The 15,782-nt window shown below is 38.3% G+C and overlaps 1 protein-coding gene and 1 non-coding gene across 3 annotated transcripts in view; one reads left to right on the top strand and one right to left on the bottom strand.

The window, feature by feature from the left end:
- CMYA5 (cardiomyopathy associated 5) overlaps positions 1 to 15,782 on the top strand; it is a 99,238-nt gene that overhangs the window by 27,891 nt on the left and 55,565 nt on the right. The window lies entirely within an intron of this gene.
- LOC112577865 lies at positions 10,476 to 10,605 on the bottom strand. Its single transcript, XR_003102067.3, has one exon. It is a non-coding gene; the product is annotated as a small nucleolar RNA SNORA72 (small nucleolar RNA).

Below are 15,782 nucleotides of genomic sequence, written 5' to 3'. Positions count from 1 at the left end.
GTATACCTGTGGTGGATTCATTTCGATATTTGGCAAAACCAATACAATATTGTAAAGTTTAAAAATAAATTAAAAAAAAATTTGTCTGTGTTGCTTATAAAGCATCGTGTCAACTATTGTAATTACAAAGTTCTTAAAGCTTGTTCTTATAAAGAGACACATGCCTGTGTGCTTGTGAAGGATGGCTCTGCCATCAGGGTGTTGTGTTTCTGAGTTCTGACTGGCGAATTTCTCTGTCTGATAGGTCCCCATATCAGTTTATGGTGGATACTGACAAGCATATAGGTTATCTATCTGTTCTTGCTGTCCAGTGATGTCCTTTGGGCTTTACCAACTGCTGTACATGTGTTCATTTATTTATATTGGACTTTGGCAAGTGTAATTACCTCTTTTCCCTGCCTAAGATCTGAAACAAGTGATAAGTAATCAAAGGAATAGCAGATAGAGATCAGAACATCAGCTTTATTACTGATAAAGCTAATATCAAAGAATGTGGCTTAGGTGTAGGACAACCGTGTGCTTTCTAATACCTAATCTCAGAAATGCATGGGTTTATATACCCAGTCATCACCTCTGAAAACGTACAGGCTTCTGCACATGAGGACCTACCTTGTGTATTTAATAGAATTAACAGTGTAGAATGGGGAAGAGATAGAGGGAAGCTAGCTAGGAAGGAGTGTTACACTAATAGATGTCCTTCCAAATGGAAAGAAACACCTGGAGTGAGAAATGAGTGTCCCAGCTAATAAGTTGAAATAAATTGCTATCATGTATTTTAAGATATTTTATAGATTGAAAGATTCCTTTAAAGAAGCTAAAAAGATGTGAGTAGAGTTTACTCGTACACACTTGTGTAGATGAAGCAGGAAAACATTCACATACTAAGTGTTCTCAGGCCAGGCTGGGGAATGCTGATGGTGTCTAGTGGTGCTCGTGTACAGGTGAGGGCTGAGGCAAGCACCTAACCTGCTTTACCGTTGAGCTTCCTCTAGTAGTGGCAACATTGAAATCATCATAGGTTTCAAGAGAGCAAAATAAGAAAATATTAACTTATAGTTTGGTCTATAGCTCAGACCACATTGGTTAATGCAAAGTGACTGTAAAGATCTTTTAGAAAATTTGCACCAAATGGTTGTCTTGCTGTAAAAAAAAAAAAAAAAAAATCGTGCCTAACATAGCAATTAGTACATAATTGTAGCTCAATAAATAATTGGATGAATGAATCTTGACCTTGGGCTTCAATGTGAAATCAGTTGAAAGTGAATGTTTCATAGTTTTGAAATTATCTGAAACAGAAATGTCATGGGCATAGATGAGTGGAAACCAGAAATGAAAGAGAAAGAAATATGAGCTTTTTCAAGTTATTTTCCATTAAACCTAATTGGCTGGTGTAACCAAAGCACCCTGATTTCTCTGTAAAACAGACTGATGCCTAACGCAAGTTAACCATCCCTCATAGCAGACTCCTATCTAATAATTCCAATTATTTAAATTTTTTTTCTTTGGTTTTAGTTGGAGGATAATTGCTTTACAATGTTGTGTTGGTTTCTGCTATACTACAATGCAAATCGGCTATAAGTATATACATATATATCTCCTTCCTCTTGAGCCTCCTAATACCCATCATTTTGAATTGCATTTTTACTAAGGATCAGCTGTGATTATTCCAAAGCTTTTTATCCTGGTTTCAGTTGTTTTTCAGATCAGTTGCTCAGTCATGTCCAACTCTTTGCAACCCCATGGACTTCAGCACATCAGGCCTCCCTGTCCATCACCAACTCCTAGAGTTTGCTCAAACTCATGTCCATAGAGTCGGTGATGCCATCCAACCATCTCATCCTCTGTCGTCCCCTTCTCCTCCTGCCCTCAATCTTTCCCAGCATCAGGTTCTTTTCAAATGAGTCAGTTCTTTGCATCAGGTGGCCAAAGTATTGAAATTTCAGCTTCAGCATTAGTCCTTCCAATGAATATTCAGGACTGATTTCCTTTAGGATGGACTGACTGGATCTCCTTGCAGTCCAAGGGACTCTCAAGAGTCTCCTCCAACACCACAGTTCAAAAGCATCAATTCTTTGGCGCTCAGCTTTCTTTATAGTCCAACTCTCACATCCATACATGACTACTGGAAAAACCAAAGTTTTGACTAGACAGAACTTTGTTGGCAATGTCTCTGCTTTTTAATATACTGTCTAGGTTGGTCATAACTTTCTTCCAAGGAGCAAGCATCTTTTAATTTCATGGCTGTAGTCACCATCTGCAGTAATTTTGGAGCCCCCCCAAAATAAAGTCTGTCACTGTTTCAACTGTTTCCCCATCTATTTGCTATGAAGTGATGGGACCAGATGCCATGATCTTCGTTTTCTGAATGTTGAGTTTTAAGCCAGCTTTTTCACTCTCCTCTTTAACTTTCATCAAGATGCTCTTTAGTTTTTCTTTGCTTTCTGCCATAAGGGTGGTGTCATCTGCATATCTGAGGTTATTGATATTTCTCTCAGCAATCTTGATTCCAGCGTGTGCTTCTTCCAGCCCAGCGTTTCTCATGATGTACTCTGCATATAAGTTAAATAAGCAGGGTGACAATATACAGCCTTGACGTCCTCCTTTCCTGATTTGGAACCAGTCTGTTGTTCCATGTCCAGTTCTAACTGTTGCTTCCTGACCTGCATACAGATTTCTCAAGAGGCAGGCCAGTGGTCTGGTATTCCCATTTCTTTCAGAATTTTCCACAGTTTATTGTGATCCACACAGTCAAAGGCTTTGGCTTAGTCAATAAAGCAGAAATCGATGTTTTTCTGGAACTCTCTTGCTTTTTGGATTATCCAGTGGATGTTGGTAATTTGATCCCTTGTTCCTCTGCCTTTTCTAAAACCAGCTTGAACATCTGGAAGTTCACGGTTCATGTACCGTTGAAGCCTGGAGAATTTTGAGCATTACTTTTAGCGAGTGAGATGAGTCCAATTGTGTGGTAGTTTGAACATTCTTTGGCATTACCTTTCTTTGGGATTGGAATTGCAGTTGTTATTGCGTGATATAATTAAATTTTACCAAAGATGATGAAATGAGTGCAAAATAAAAGAGTTGTTCCTCTGAAGATGAAGGTAAATGTTTTGGAAAGACTTCACAGCAGGAGGGCTCCTAAAAGAATCGCTATAAGATATGATCCCTGCTCACAGGTAGTTTACAGCCTTGTAGAGTAGCTAAGATATATGACAAATAACTCTAATGTATGGTGGTAAATGCCATAGAAGAAGATTACATGAGGATTCTAGAATTTCAGAGGAAGAAAATTACTTTTGTCCTGAAGAACCATTGACAGCTACATGGAGAGGTTGATATATGAGCTGGTCTCTGAAGGCTGTAAAATTAGAAGCAGAGATGATTCATTTCAAGTAGGATGTAAGCAAAGCATGCAGGGTAAGGCCAGTGTTTGGCTGGAGCACAGGATTCATGAAGGGGAAGAGTAGAAGGTAAAGCTAGGAAGATGACTGTACTTCAGATAGTATGAGGCCCTAAATTCCAGTCATAAAATTTCTGGTCACTGGGACAATAAGATACTTATTCTTCTCATCCACAGTGAACTTGAGTGGTCTTTATTATGTTACAAAATAAGCACTTGATATTAGGGCATGATAAGCTGTATAATAATTTTTTCATGCATGGTTTAATGATTTTCTTTAACTCTCTAATGGCTTATAAGCTACTTTTAACCTATGCTATTTTATATTACTTTTGTTCAGCAATGCATAGGTTAATTTTCTGCTAAGGACATGGTTATTCAATTAATTCTTAGTGAAATATTAATTGTAGAGTTAGTGATTATGCTTTTAAGACCACTTGGTTCTTTCTTCAGGACCCACATAAAATGCTAACAAATCATAAGATCACACACTTGCTTAGCATTTTAGGCTTTTAAAAGCATGTTTTCAAAGTTTGAAACATAAGCAAGATCATATATGACTTCATTGCTGTGTTATAATAATTGATACTAAGTGCATTTTAGCAGATTTAGTAGGAGAAAATCCTATCTATTGCTTTCTTTTGTTTGATACACTTCTTGTGAGTGTACTATGAGTGCCGCACCTGAGGTAGAACAAGACATCGTAAAAAGCCAAGGTATTGTTCATAGTTACACTCCTATAAGGAGCGCTAATGCCACTTTCACTGGTGGTCAGAGGAAGGGACTACCAGTTCCCAAAATACAAATCTTTAGTCTAAGAAAAATAAAATATAAAAGTTATAAATCTCAGCCTTCAGATAAAAATAGTTTGAGGACCTGTTTCTCTACTTCAGAAGAGTAATTTTTATTTCTTTTCATGAAAAATGAAAGTGCCAATTCAAAACAAAGATGATGATAAAATAAGGAAAATTATTATTTTGATAGCTCCTCTTTGATAACCATTTTCCTCTTTAAAAGTTTGTTTGGATATATATATGTATTACCTTTCTTTGGTTCCCTCACTTGTAAAATGAGAAACAGTATAAAACTATAAGGCTTTTTCCATTCATGATTGATTATTAATTTTCAAAAAGTTACTAGTTGCAGTTTCAGCTAAAGTGAAACTGCTTAAACAGGAAACAAGGACTTTCAGATATGGTCATATTCCAGGACCTTATCCTTCATTTTGAAACTTTAGAAGTTAGATTCTTCCAGCACATTTAATGAAATTCATCTTTTGATAAATGATTTATATTAATACAACTGAAAATAATTTAGAAAACATAATGTCAATTAAGCAGTGGGATAAAAGAGTATTATTGGCAAGCATACCAAAACACTATTAAGGAATTATCACATTCCATCCTTACTATACAAAGGGGCATGAACATATACATACTACTATGCCACACAATGCAAATATAGGGTTTATGAACAAAGCTAGTGGAGGTGATGGAATTCCAGTTGAGCTATTCCAAATCCTGAAAGATGATGCTGTGAAAGTGCTGCACTCAATATGCCAGCAAATTTGGAAAACTCAGCAGTGGCCACAGGACTGGAAAAGGTCAGTTTTCATTCCAATCCCAAAGAAAAGCAATGCCACAGAATGCTCAAACTACCGCACAATTGCACTCATCTCACACGCTAGTAAAGTAATGCTCAAAATTCTCCAAGCCAGGCTTCAGCAATATGTGAACCATGAACTTCCTGATGTTCAAGATGGTTTTAGAAAAGGCAGAAAACCAGAGATCAAATTGCTAACATCCGCTGGATCATGGAAAAAGCAAGAGAGTTCCAGAAAAGCGTCTATTTCTGCTTTATTGACTATGCCAAAGCCTTTGACTGTGTGGATGACAATAAACTGTGGAAAATTCTTCAAGAGATGGGAGTACCAGACCACCTGATCTGCCTCGTGAGAAATTTGTATGCAGGTCAGGAAGCAACAGTTAGAATTGGACATGGAACAACAGACTGGTTCCAAATAGGAAAAGGAGTTCGTCAAGGCTGTATATCGTCACCCTGCTTATTTAACTTATATGCAGAGTACATCATGAGAAACGCTGGACTGGAAGAAACACAAGCTGGAATCAAGATTGCCAGGAGAAATATCAATAACCTCCGATATGCAGATGACACCACCCTTATGGCAGAAAGTGAAGAGGAACTAAAAAGCCTCTTGATGAAAGTGAAAGTGGAGAGTGAAAAAGTTGGCTTAAAGCTTAACATTCAGAAAACTAAGATCATGGCATCTGGTCCCACCACTTCATGGTAAATAGATGGGGAAACAGTGGAAACAGTGTCAGACTTTATTTTTTGGGGCTCCAAAATCACTGCAGATGGTGACTGCAGCCATGAAATTAGAAGACGCTTACTCCTTGGAAGGAAAGTTATGACCAACCTAGATAGCATTTTGAAAAGCAGAGACATTACTTTGCCAACAAAGGTTCGTCTAGTCAAGGCTATGGTTTTCCTGTGGTCATGTATGGATGTGAGAGTTGGACTGTGAAGAAAGCTGAGCACCGAAGAATTGATGCTTTTGAACTGTGGTGTTGGAGAAGACTCTTGAGAGTCCCTTGGACTGCAAGGAGATCCAACCAGTCCATTCTAAAGGAGATCAGCCCTGGGATTTCTTTGTAAGGAATGATGCTAAAGCTGAAACTCCAGTACTTTGGCCACCTCGTGCGAAGAGTTGACTCATTGGAAAAGACTCTGATGCTGGGAGGGATTGGGGGCAGGAGGAGAAGGGGATGACAGAGGATGAGATGGCTGGATGGCATCACTGACTCAATGGACGTGAGTCTGAGTGAACTCTGGAAGTTGGTGATGGACAGGGAGGCCTGGCGTGCTGCGATTCATGGGGTCGCAAAGAGTCGGACACGACTGAGTGACTGATCTGATCTGATCTGATCTGAAGGGAAATATTAAGGGAAATTTTAGAAATGAAGAAGTAGCATAGCACACAGTTCCTTCAAGTTCTTATCTTACAGAGTCATACTTATTAGTGCATAGCTGGACTTTTATGGAAAGGGAAGGGCTCATGAATGGGGATTGTACTTATTTAATGCTTAAGTTATTTGTAGGGACGTGGATATAAAAGGCAAGATTGAGAACTCTTGTCAGAGAACTGGAAACAGTAGAATGGAAATCCTAGAACTTAAAAATACAACATACCATATACATAGAAATAAAAACAGAGAATTAGGCAAAATGAAGTGACAGAGAATATGTTCTGAATGAAGGAATAAGGTAAAAAAAAAAAACCCAGAAGAATAACTAAGTGGAAGGGAGATAAGTAATATGTCTTACAAACAGTTCAAGGTAATGATCATAATGATGTTGAAAGAACTCGGGAGAAGAATGGATGAACACAGTGAGCAGTCAGAAGCTTCTAAGAGTTAGAAAATATAAAGAAAAAACAAACACAGTTGAAGAATATAATAATTGAAATAAAAATACACTAGAGCTAATCAACAGTAGATTAGATAATACAGAGGAACAGATCTGCAAACTGGAAGACAGAGAAGTGGAAATCACTCAACCTGAACAGTAAAAAGAATTTTAAAATATAGGGACAATTTAAGAGACCTCTAGGGCAATATCAAGCATACTAACATTCACATTATAGGAGCCACAGAAGAAGAAGAGAAAGGATCAGAGAACATAATAGTTGGAAACTTCCCTAACCAAGGAAAGGAAACACATCCATGTCTAAGAAACAAAGAGAGTCTCAATTAAGATCAACCTAAAGAGGACCACACCAAGACACATTATATTCAAAAAGGCAAACATTAAAGAGAGAATACTAAAAACAGCAAGGGAAAATCAACATGTTATATACAAGGGAACTTGCATAAAGCTCTCAGATCATTTTCAGCAGAAACTCTGCAGGCCAGAAGGAATGGTATGATATATTTAAAATGATGAAACAAAAAGCATTAAATGTGTGTGCTGGGGGGAGGGGAGTAAAAATATAAGATTGATAAAATGTGATTGAACTTAAGAGATCAACATCTTAAAAAAATCATATATCCTCAATAAAATTTTAGTAAACAAATTCAGCCATACTTTAAAAGGATCATACACCATGATCAAGTGGGATTTATCCCAGAGATGCAAGAATGGTTCATTATCCAAAAATCAATCAATGTGATACACCACATTCATAAATTGAAGAATAAAAATCACATAGATGCAAAAAAAGCTTTTGACAAAATTCAACATACATTTATGATTAAAAAAACCCTCTCAGTAAATTGGGTATAGCAAGAGCATACCTCAACATAATAAAGGCTACATATGACAAGCCCACAACTAACATCATCCTCAACAGTGAAAAACTGAAAGTATTTTCTCTAATATCAGGAAGAATACAAGGATACCCATTCTCATTACTTTTATTCAACATAGTATTCGAAGTCCTAGCTACTGCAAATTAGAAAAAAGAAACAAAAGTTATTCAAATTGGAAAGAAAGAAGTACAACTGCCACTGTTTGCAGATGATGTGATGCTGTACATAGAAAATCCTCAAGATGCCACCAGAAATCTAGTGGAATTCATCAGTGAATAAAATTGCAGGATACAAAACTAATATCCAGAAATCTATTGCTTTTCCATACACAATGAACTATCAGAAAGAAAACAATCCCAGTTATAATTGCATCAAAAAATAAAATACCTAGGAATAAATCTAACTAAGAAGGTGAAATACCTGTACTCAGAAAACTATAATGTACTGATGAAAGAACTTGAAGATAACACAGATGGGAAAGATACACCATGCTTGTGAATTGAAAGAATTAATATTGTTAAAATGTCCATACTACCAAAAGCAACCTACAGTGTAATTCCTATCAATATTCAATGTAATTCCTATCAAAATACCAATGGCATTTTTCACAGAACTAGAAAAAATAGTTCTAAAACTTGTGTGGAACCATGAAAGACCCTGAATAGCCAAAACAATCTTGAGAAAGAAGAACAAAGCTGGAGATATCACATACCCTGGTTTCAAACTATACTACAAAGCTATAGAAATCAAAACAATATGTTACTGGCACAAAAACAGACACACAGATCAGTAGAATAAAACTGAGAGCCCAGAAATAAACTCATATGGTCATTTACTCTATGATGCAAGAGGCAAGAATATATAATGAGCAAAAGGCAGCCTCTTTAATAAATAGTGTTGGGAAAATGACAGCTACATGCAAAAAAATCATGCTGGACTGCTTCCTCACACCATATACAAAAATAAACTCAAATGGATTAAAGAATTAGATGTAAGACCTGAAACCATATGTCTTCTAAAAGAAAACATAGGCAGTATGCTACTTTGACTTCCCAGGTGGCAATAATGGTAAAGAACCTGCCTGCCAATGCAGAAGACATAAGAGATGTGGGTTTGGTCCTTGGGTCGGGAAGATCCCTTGGAGGAGGGCATAGCAACCCACTCCAGAATTCATGCCTGGAGAATCTCATGGACAGAGAAGCCTGGCAGGCTGTGGCCTATAGGGTCGCAAAGAGTTGGACACAACTGAAGTGACTTAGCATGCAAACGTGCTCTTTGACATTGACCTTAACAATACTTTTTGGTATGTCTCCTCAGGCAAAGGAAACACAAACAAAAATAAGCAAATGCAAAAACAAAAATAAACAAAAGCAAAAATACATCAAACTAAAAATCACAAGGGAACTGTCAATAAAATGAAAAGACCACCTACTGAATGAGAGAGGATATTTGTTAATGATATATTTGATAAGAGGTTAATTCCCAAAATATATAAAGAATGCATACAACTCAACATTAAAAAAACAGACAGACTATACAACCAGCTTAAAAAATAGGCAGAGGGGGACTAACCTGGCAGTCCAGTGGTTAAGACTCTCTGCTTCCACTGTGGAAGGCATGGGTTCAGTTCCTGCTTAGGGAACTAAGATCCTGCATTTTGCATAGTGTGGACAAAAGAAAATGTGGGCAGAGAATCTGAATAGGCGTTTTTCCAAAGAAGACATTCAGATGGTCAGTAGGCTCATGAAAGATGTTCACCATTACACGTCATCAGGGAAATGCAAATCAAAAACACAGTGCGGTGTCACTTCACACCTATCAGAATGGCTAGTATCAAAAAGACTATAAACAAGTGCTGGTGAGGTTGTGGAGGAAAGAGAACCCCTGTGCACTGTTGGTGGGAATGTAAATTGGTGCAGTCACTATGGAAAACAGCGTGGAGGTTCCTCAAAAAATTAAAAATAGAGTTATCATACAATCGAGCAGTTCTATCCCACAAATCCAGCAGTACTTATCTAAAAAAAAAAAAAAAGAAACACCAGTTCAAAAAGATATCTGTACCCTTATGTTCATTACAGCTTTATTTACAATAGCTGAGATATGAAAGCAACCTATGTGCCCATCAATGGATGAACAAATAAAGATGTGGTATATGTGGTATACATAATGGAATATTACCCAGCCATAAAAAGAATGAAATCTTGCCATTTGCAACACCATGGATTGACCTAAAGGATATTATGCTAATGAAATAAGTCAGACGGAGAAAGACAGGTACTGTATGGTTTCACTTATATGTGGAATCTAAAAACACATGAACAAACAAGACACAGACAAAAGTTATAGATACAGGGGACAAAGAGGAGACACAAATCAGAATTGAAAAAATGGACACAATTTTAGATCTTACAAAAACTTAAAAGATCCTGAGAGGATACTATGAACAAATTTAATCCAGTGATTTTTAGAATTTAGGTTAAATATGTCAATTCTCAGAAAAATGCAGCATATCAAAACTGACACAAAAGAAATTCCATGTAGTCACGTAACTATTAAATAAATTGCTAATTAAAACCTTACCGTAGAAAAGACTACAGATTCAGATGACTTCATCACTAAAGTCTGCCAAACACTCAAGGGAGAAATAATATAATCTTCCATGAACTCTTCCAGAGAATAGTGAGAGAACACTTCACAATTTGTTCTTTGAGGCAGCACAGTATTTTTTTTGGGTGGGGCTGGGGGACGGCGGTTATCCTCAGCCTTTGTAAAACCAGACACAGGGAAAGAACTGGATCTGGGGACACTTGTGTGGTCCTAACATAGCAAATATTTAGCGTGTTCTGATTATTACAAGAGGCAGCCCAATCTTGATTAAAAAAACCTGACAAGCACATTGTAAGGAAGGAGATTACAGGCCAATTATTCATGAACACAGGAGCAAAATTCTTAATAAAATTCAGCTTTTTAATATGAAAAATATGATACATCACAACCATATTGAAGTAATTTCAGGAGTTCAGGGTTGCTTTGATATCTGGAAATCAATCATTGTAATTCACTACACTAACAGTAAAAAATATGGTCATCTTTATAGTTGTATTAAAGTTGTATAATACAACATTCATTCATTATGAAAAATTTCTGTTAACAAATAAGAACAGAAGGAAATCAGATAAAGCTTATCCTCAAAAGGAAGAAGGAGTCTTTGGCACTCAGCTCGGGTATCAGTCTGTTCTTGCCTGGATCTAACTCAGATCTGTTGAACCTTCTCCTTGCACAACTCTGAAAGAAGGAAGGACGTGAACTCCCCAGGTCATTAACATGTATTTCTTTTCACTCTCATAGATAAATCTGCATGGGAAGCTGAGTAATAATCAGAAGGTTGATTTGTGAGAATCAGAGGAGAATGAATAAGATCATGTTCATAGCCAATACTGTTAATTATAGAACATTGTTGTATATATTAATGTCTTTGCATAGATGAGCACACTTGTGTTCTTGAGTAACAAACACTTCTGAACTCTACGGGAACCATTGATCTCCTGTTAAGTGAATAGTTTCTTCATGCTGAGTGTAATTGGAATACTTGACTATGACTTTACACATACGAGTATAGTTATTCTCTGATCCTATTGGCTCTATTATCCTTCTGTTCCTTTGTTCCTGTCCAGTAATCCAGACATCCCCCAAAACTTTGGGTTTCTTGGTGAGCCAAACTGATTTATTCGTAAGTATGCTTTTTAATATTCTGTGACATTTTCCTGGAATCACCTTCCCATCCTTGTACGACCACCACTCCTCATCCGTTTGGCAAACTCCTATGTCTTCTTAAAATTCCAATACAAGTATCTTTCCTCTGTGGTCTTCCCTTCCTTATAGTCTTGCTGTATCTTGACTATCTTCTGTAGGTGAACTAACACCACGCTATTAAAATGTTTAGTTCTGTCTCCCTGTTAGACTCTGGATTTCCTGAAAGATGGTTCTGTGTTTTTATGTATTTCTAGCATTTAGACTCAATAAAATAAAATTTTATTACTTTGCTAGCAGGTGAAATGAGTGTAATTATGCAGTAGTTTGAGCATCCTTTGGCCTTGCCCTTCTTTGAGTTTGGAATGAAACCTGACCTTTTCCAGTCCTGTGGCCACTGCTGCATTTTCCAGATTTGCTGGCATATCAAATGCAGCTCTTTAACAGTCTCATCTTTTAGAATTTGAAATAGTTCAGCAGGAATTCCATCACCTCCAGTTAGGATTTCAAATCCTAAAAGATGAGGCTGTTAAAGTGCTGCACTCAGTTCAGTTCCATTCAGTTGCTCAGTCCTGTCGGGCTCTTTGCAATCCCATGGACTACAGCACCCCAGGCCTCCCTGTCCATCACCAATTCCCGGAGCTTACTCAAACTCATGTCCATTGAGTCGGTGATGCCATCCAACATCTCATCCTCTGTTGTCCCCTTCTTCTCCCACCTTCAATCTTTCCGAGCATCAGGGTCTTTTCAAATGAGTAGGCTCTTCACATCAGGTGGCCAAAGTATTGGAGTTTCAGCTTCAACATCAGTCCTTCCAATGAACACTCAGGAGTGATCTCCTTTAGGATGGACTGGCTGGATTTCCTTGCAGTCCAAGGGACTCTCAAGAGTGAAGACCAACACCACAGTTCAAAAGCATCAATTCTTTGGCACTCAGCTTTCATTATAGTTCAACTCTCACATCCAAACATGACTACTGGAAAAACCATAGCCTTGACTAGATAGACCTTTGTTGGCAAAGTACTGTCTCTGCTTTTTATTATGCTGTCTAGGTTGGTCATAACTTTCCTTCCAAGGAGTAAGTGTCTTTTAATTTCATGGCTGTAGTCACCATCTGCAGTGATTTTTGAGCCCCCCAAAATAATGTCTGCTGCTGTTTCCACTGGTTCCCCATCTATTTGCCATGAAGTGATGGGACCGAATGCCATGATCTTAAGTTTTCTGAATGTTGAGTTTTAAGCCAACTTTTTCACTCTCCTCTTTCACTTTCATCAAAAGGCTCTAGTTCTTCACTTTCTGGCATAAGGGTGGTATCATCTGCATATCCGAGGTTATTGATATTTCTCCTGGCAATCTTGATTCCAGCTTGTGCTTCATCCAGCCCAGCGTTTCTCATGATGTACTCTGCATAGAAGTTAAATAAGCAGGGTGACAATATACAGCCTTGACGTACTCCTTTTCCTATTTGGAACCAGTCTGTTATTCCATGTCCAGTTCTAACTTTTGCTTCCTGACCTGCATACAGGTTTCTCAAGAGGCAGGTCAGGGGTCTGGTATTCCCATCTCTTTCAGAATTTTCCACAGTTTATTGTCTGGCTCTAGGTGAGTGATCACACCATCGTCATTATCTGGGTAGTGAAGATCTTTTTTGTATAGTTCTTCTGTGTATTCTTGCCACCTCTTCTTGATATCTTCTGCTTCTGTTAGGTCCCTGCCATTTCTGTCCTTTCTTGAGCCCATCTTTGCATGAAATGTTCCTTTGATATCTCTAATTTTCTTGAAGAGATCTCTAGTCTTTCCCATTCTATTGTTTTCCTCGATTTCTTTGCACTGACTGCTGAGGAAGGCTTTCTTATCTCTCCTTGCTATTCTTTGGAACTCTGCATTCAAATGGGTATATCTTTTCTTTTCTCCTTTGCTTTTCACTTCCCTTCTTTTCACAGCTATTTGTAAGGCCTCCTTAGACAGCCATTTTGCTTTTTTGCATTTCTTTTTCTTGGGGATGGTCTTGAGTCCTGTCTCCTGTACAATGTCACAAACCTCCAGCCATAGTTCATCAGGCACTCTGTCTATCAGATCTAGTCCCTTAAATCTATTTCTCACTTCCACTGTATAGTCATAAGAGTTTTGATTTAGGTCATACTTGAATGGTCTAGTGGTTTTCTCCACTTTCTTCAATTTCAGTCTTAATTTGGCAATAAGGAGTTCATGATCTGAGCCATAGTCAGCTCCCAGTCTTATTTTTGCTGACTGTATAGAGCTTCTCCATCATTGGCTGCAAAGAATATAATCAATCTGATTTTGGTGTTGACCATCTGGTGATGTCATGTGTAGAGTCTTCTCTTGTATTGTTGGAAGAGGGTGTTTGCTATGACCACTGTGTTCTCTTGGCAGAACTCTATTAGCCTTTGCCCTGCTTCATTCTGTACTCCCAAGGCCAAATTTTCCTGTTACTCCAGGTGTTTCTTAACTTCCTACTTTTGCATTCCAGTCCCCTATAATGAAAAGGACATCTTTTGGGGGTGTTAGTTCTAGGAAGTCTTGTAGGTCTTCAGAGAACTGTTCAACTTCAGCCTCTTCAGCGTTACTGTTCCAGGGTATAGACTTGGATTACCGTGATATTGAATGGTTTACCTTGGAAACTAACAGAGATCATTCTGTTGCTTTTGAGATTGCATCCAAGTACTGCATTTCGGACTCTTTTGTTGACTATGATGGCTACTCCATTTCTTCTAAGGGATTCCTGCCCACAGTAGTAGATACAATGGTCATCTGTGTTAAATTCATCCATTCCAGTCTATCTTAGTTTGCTGATTCCTAGAATTATTGGTAAGAAACCTGAATTTAATCATGTATGTTTTTTTGAAGTGGTTTAATTTAATACTTATGCTTAGTGGTTTTTGAGCATAGATTTTTTTGTTGTAGAAAAATTGTATTTAAGCCAGTCAGTAGTTTTCTGTTTATATCAATCTTTAACTTAAAGGAAATATAACTGCTGAATTGGTCAGGCTGCTGAATTGGTCAGGGTTGGTAACACCAGAGGTTCTAAAACAGCCTTGAAGAGTAGATAGAATTTAAATATGCAGGAAAGCTAGTTTTAGGTGGGGGAGAATTATAGATGGAGGAATGGCATGAGCATGGGGAGGTGGGGTGGTGTAAGAAAATTCCAGAAAAGAGTGCTGTGAAGTCTGAGACAGGCCCAGTGGCATTTCAAAGGGAGAGCCAAAGCCAGCTACCTCTTGAGGGTTAGTCCAAGAACACCATCTCTCCAAACCAATTGAGTATGACCATGCCTAGGCTCCTATGATGGAGAAAGAAAAGGCAATCCACTCCAGTATTCTTGCCTGGGAAATCCTGGGACAGAGGAGCCTGGTGGGCTGCAGTCCATAGGGTCGCAGAGTCGGACATGACTGAAGCAACTTAGCAGGCTCCTTTGACCCAAGGATTGTATGGAAGACATGATACTTTGGCCACCTGATGTGAAGAACTGACTCATTGGAAAAGACCCTGATGCTGGGAAAGATTGAGGGCAGGAGGAGAAGGGGATGACAGAGGATGAGATGGTTGAGTGGCATCACTGACTCAATGGACATGATCTGAGTAAGCTCCGGGAGTTGTTGATGGGCAGGGAAGCCTGGCATGCTGCAGTCCATGGGGTCACAAGGTGTTGGACATGACGGAGCAACTGAACTGACTACATGCAAGGCACATTTCATATGTGTTACTGAATTAAATCCTCACAGCAATCCCATAAGGTAGATTCTATTGTGACCCCTGGTTTACAGATCAATCAGGTACAGCACAGTAGGCTGCTGTTTTTTTGTGATGTATCTGTATTCACTATTTTTCCTCATGGCCCTGACTCACAGTTCCTATGATATACTAGACAGTGAGTTATCTAGTTAAAACAGAAATGTATCAGGTAGGCATAGGGTGGAAGTGGATACTTGGAAAGAAGGGCAGGTAGGGATCAGAGAGTTAAGTATCTTGAATTAATTTTTCTACAGGTATGAGGCATTTACTGACATTTTTGAGCAGGAAGTGGCATGATGACCATTTTTAGTAAAATTGGTCCGAAAAGATAGGCAGGATGAATTGAGGGTGTGAGGAGGGTGGGAGGTAAATGTGATATCAGCTGACCAGTTAGGAAGCTAATGAAATAGTCCGTGGCAGAGTGATGTGATAAAAAGCTGGGTCACAGTAGTGATAACAGTAACACGGAGCCACAGATCGAAGAGCCATTATGAAGGTCCTGGTGACTGTTGTCATATAGATAATAGCAAGTCTGAAGGGCTGGAGGAGTCACA

This window comes from Bubalus bubalis, chromosome 11 (assembly GCF_019923935.1).
Source record: "Bubalus bubalis isolate 160015118507 breed Murrah chromosome 11, NDDB_SH_1, whole genome shotgun sequence".
NCBI lineage: Eukaryota > Metazoa > Chordata > Mammalia > Artiodactyla > Bovidae > Bubalus > Bubalus bubalis.
The sequence above is the reverse complement of the archived record's forward strand: the minus strand, read 5'-3'. Positions and strand labels throughout refer to the sequence as shown.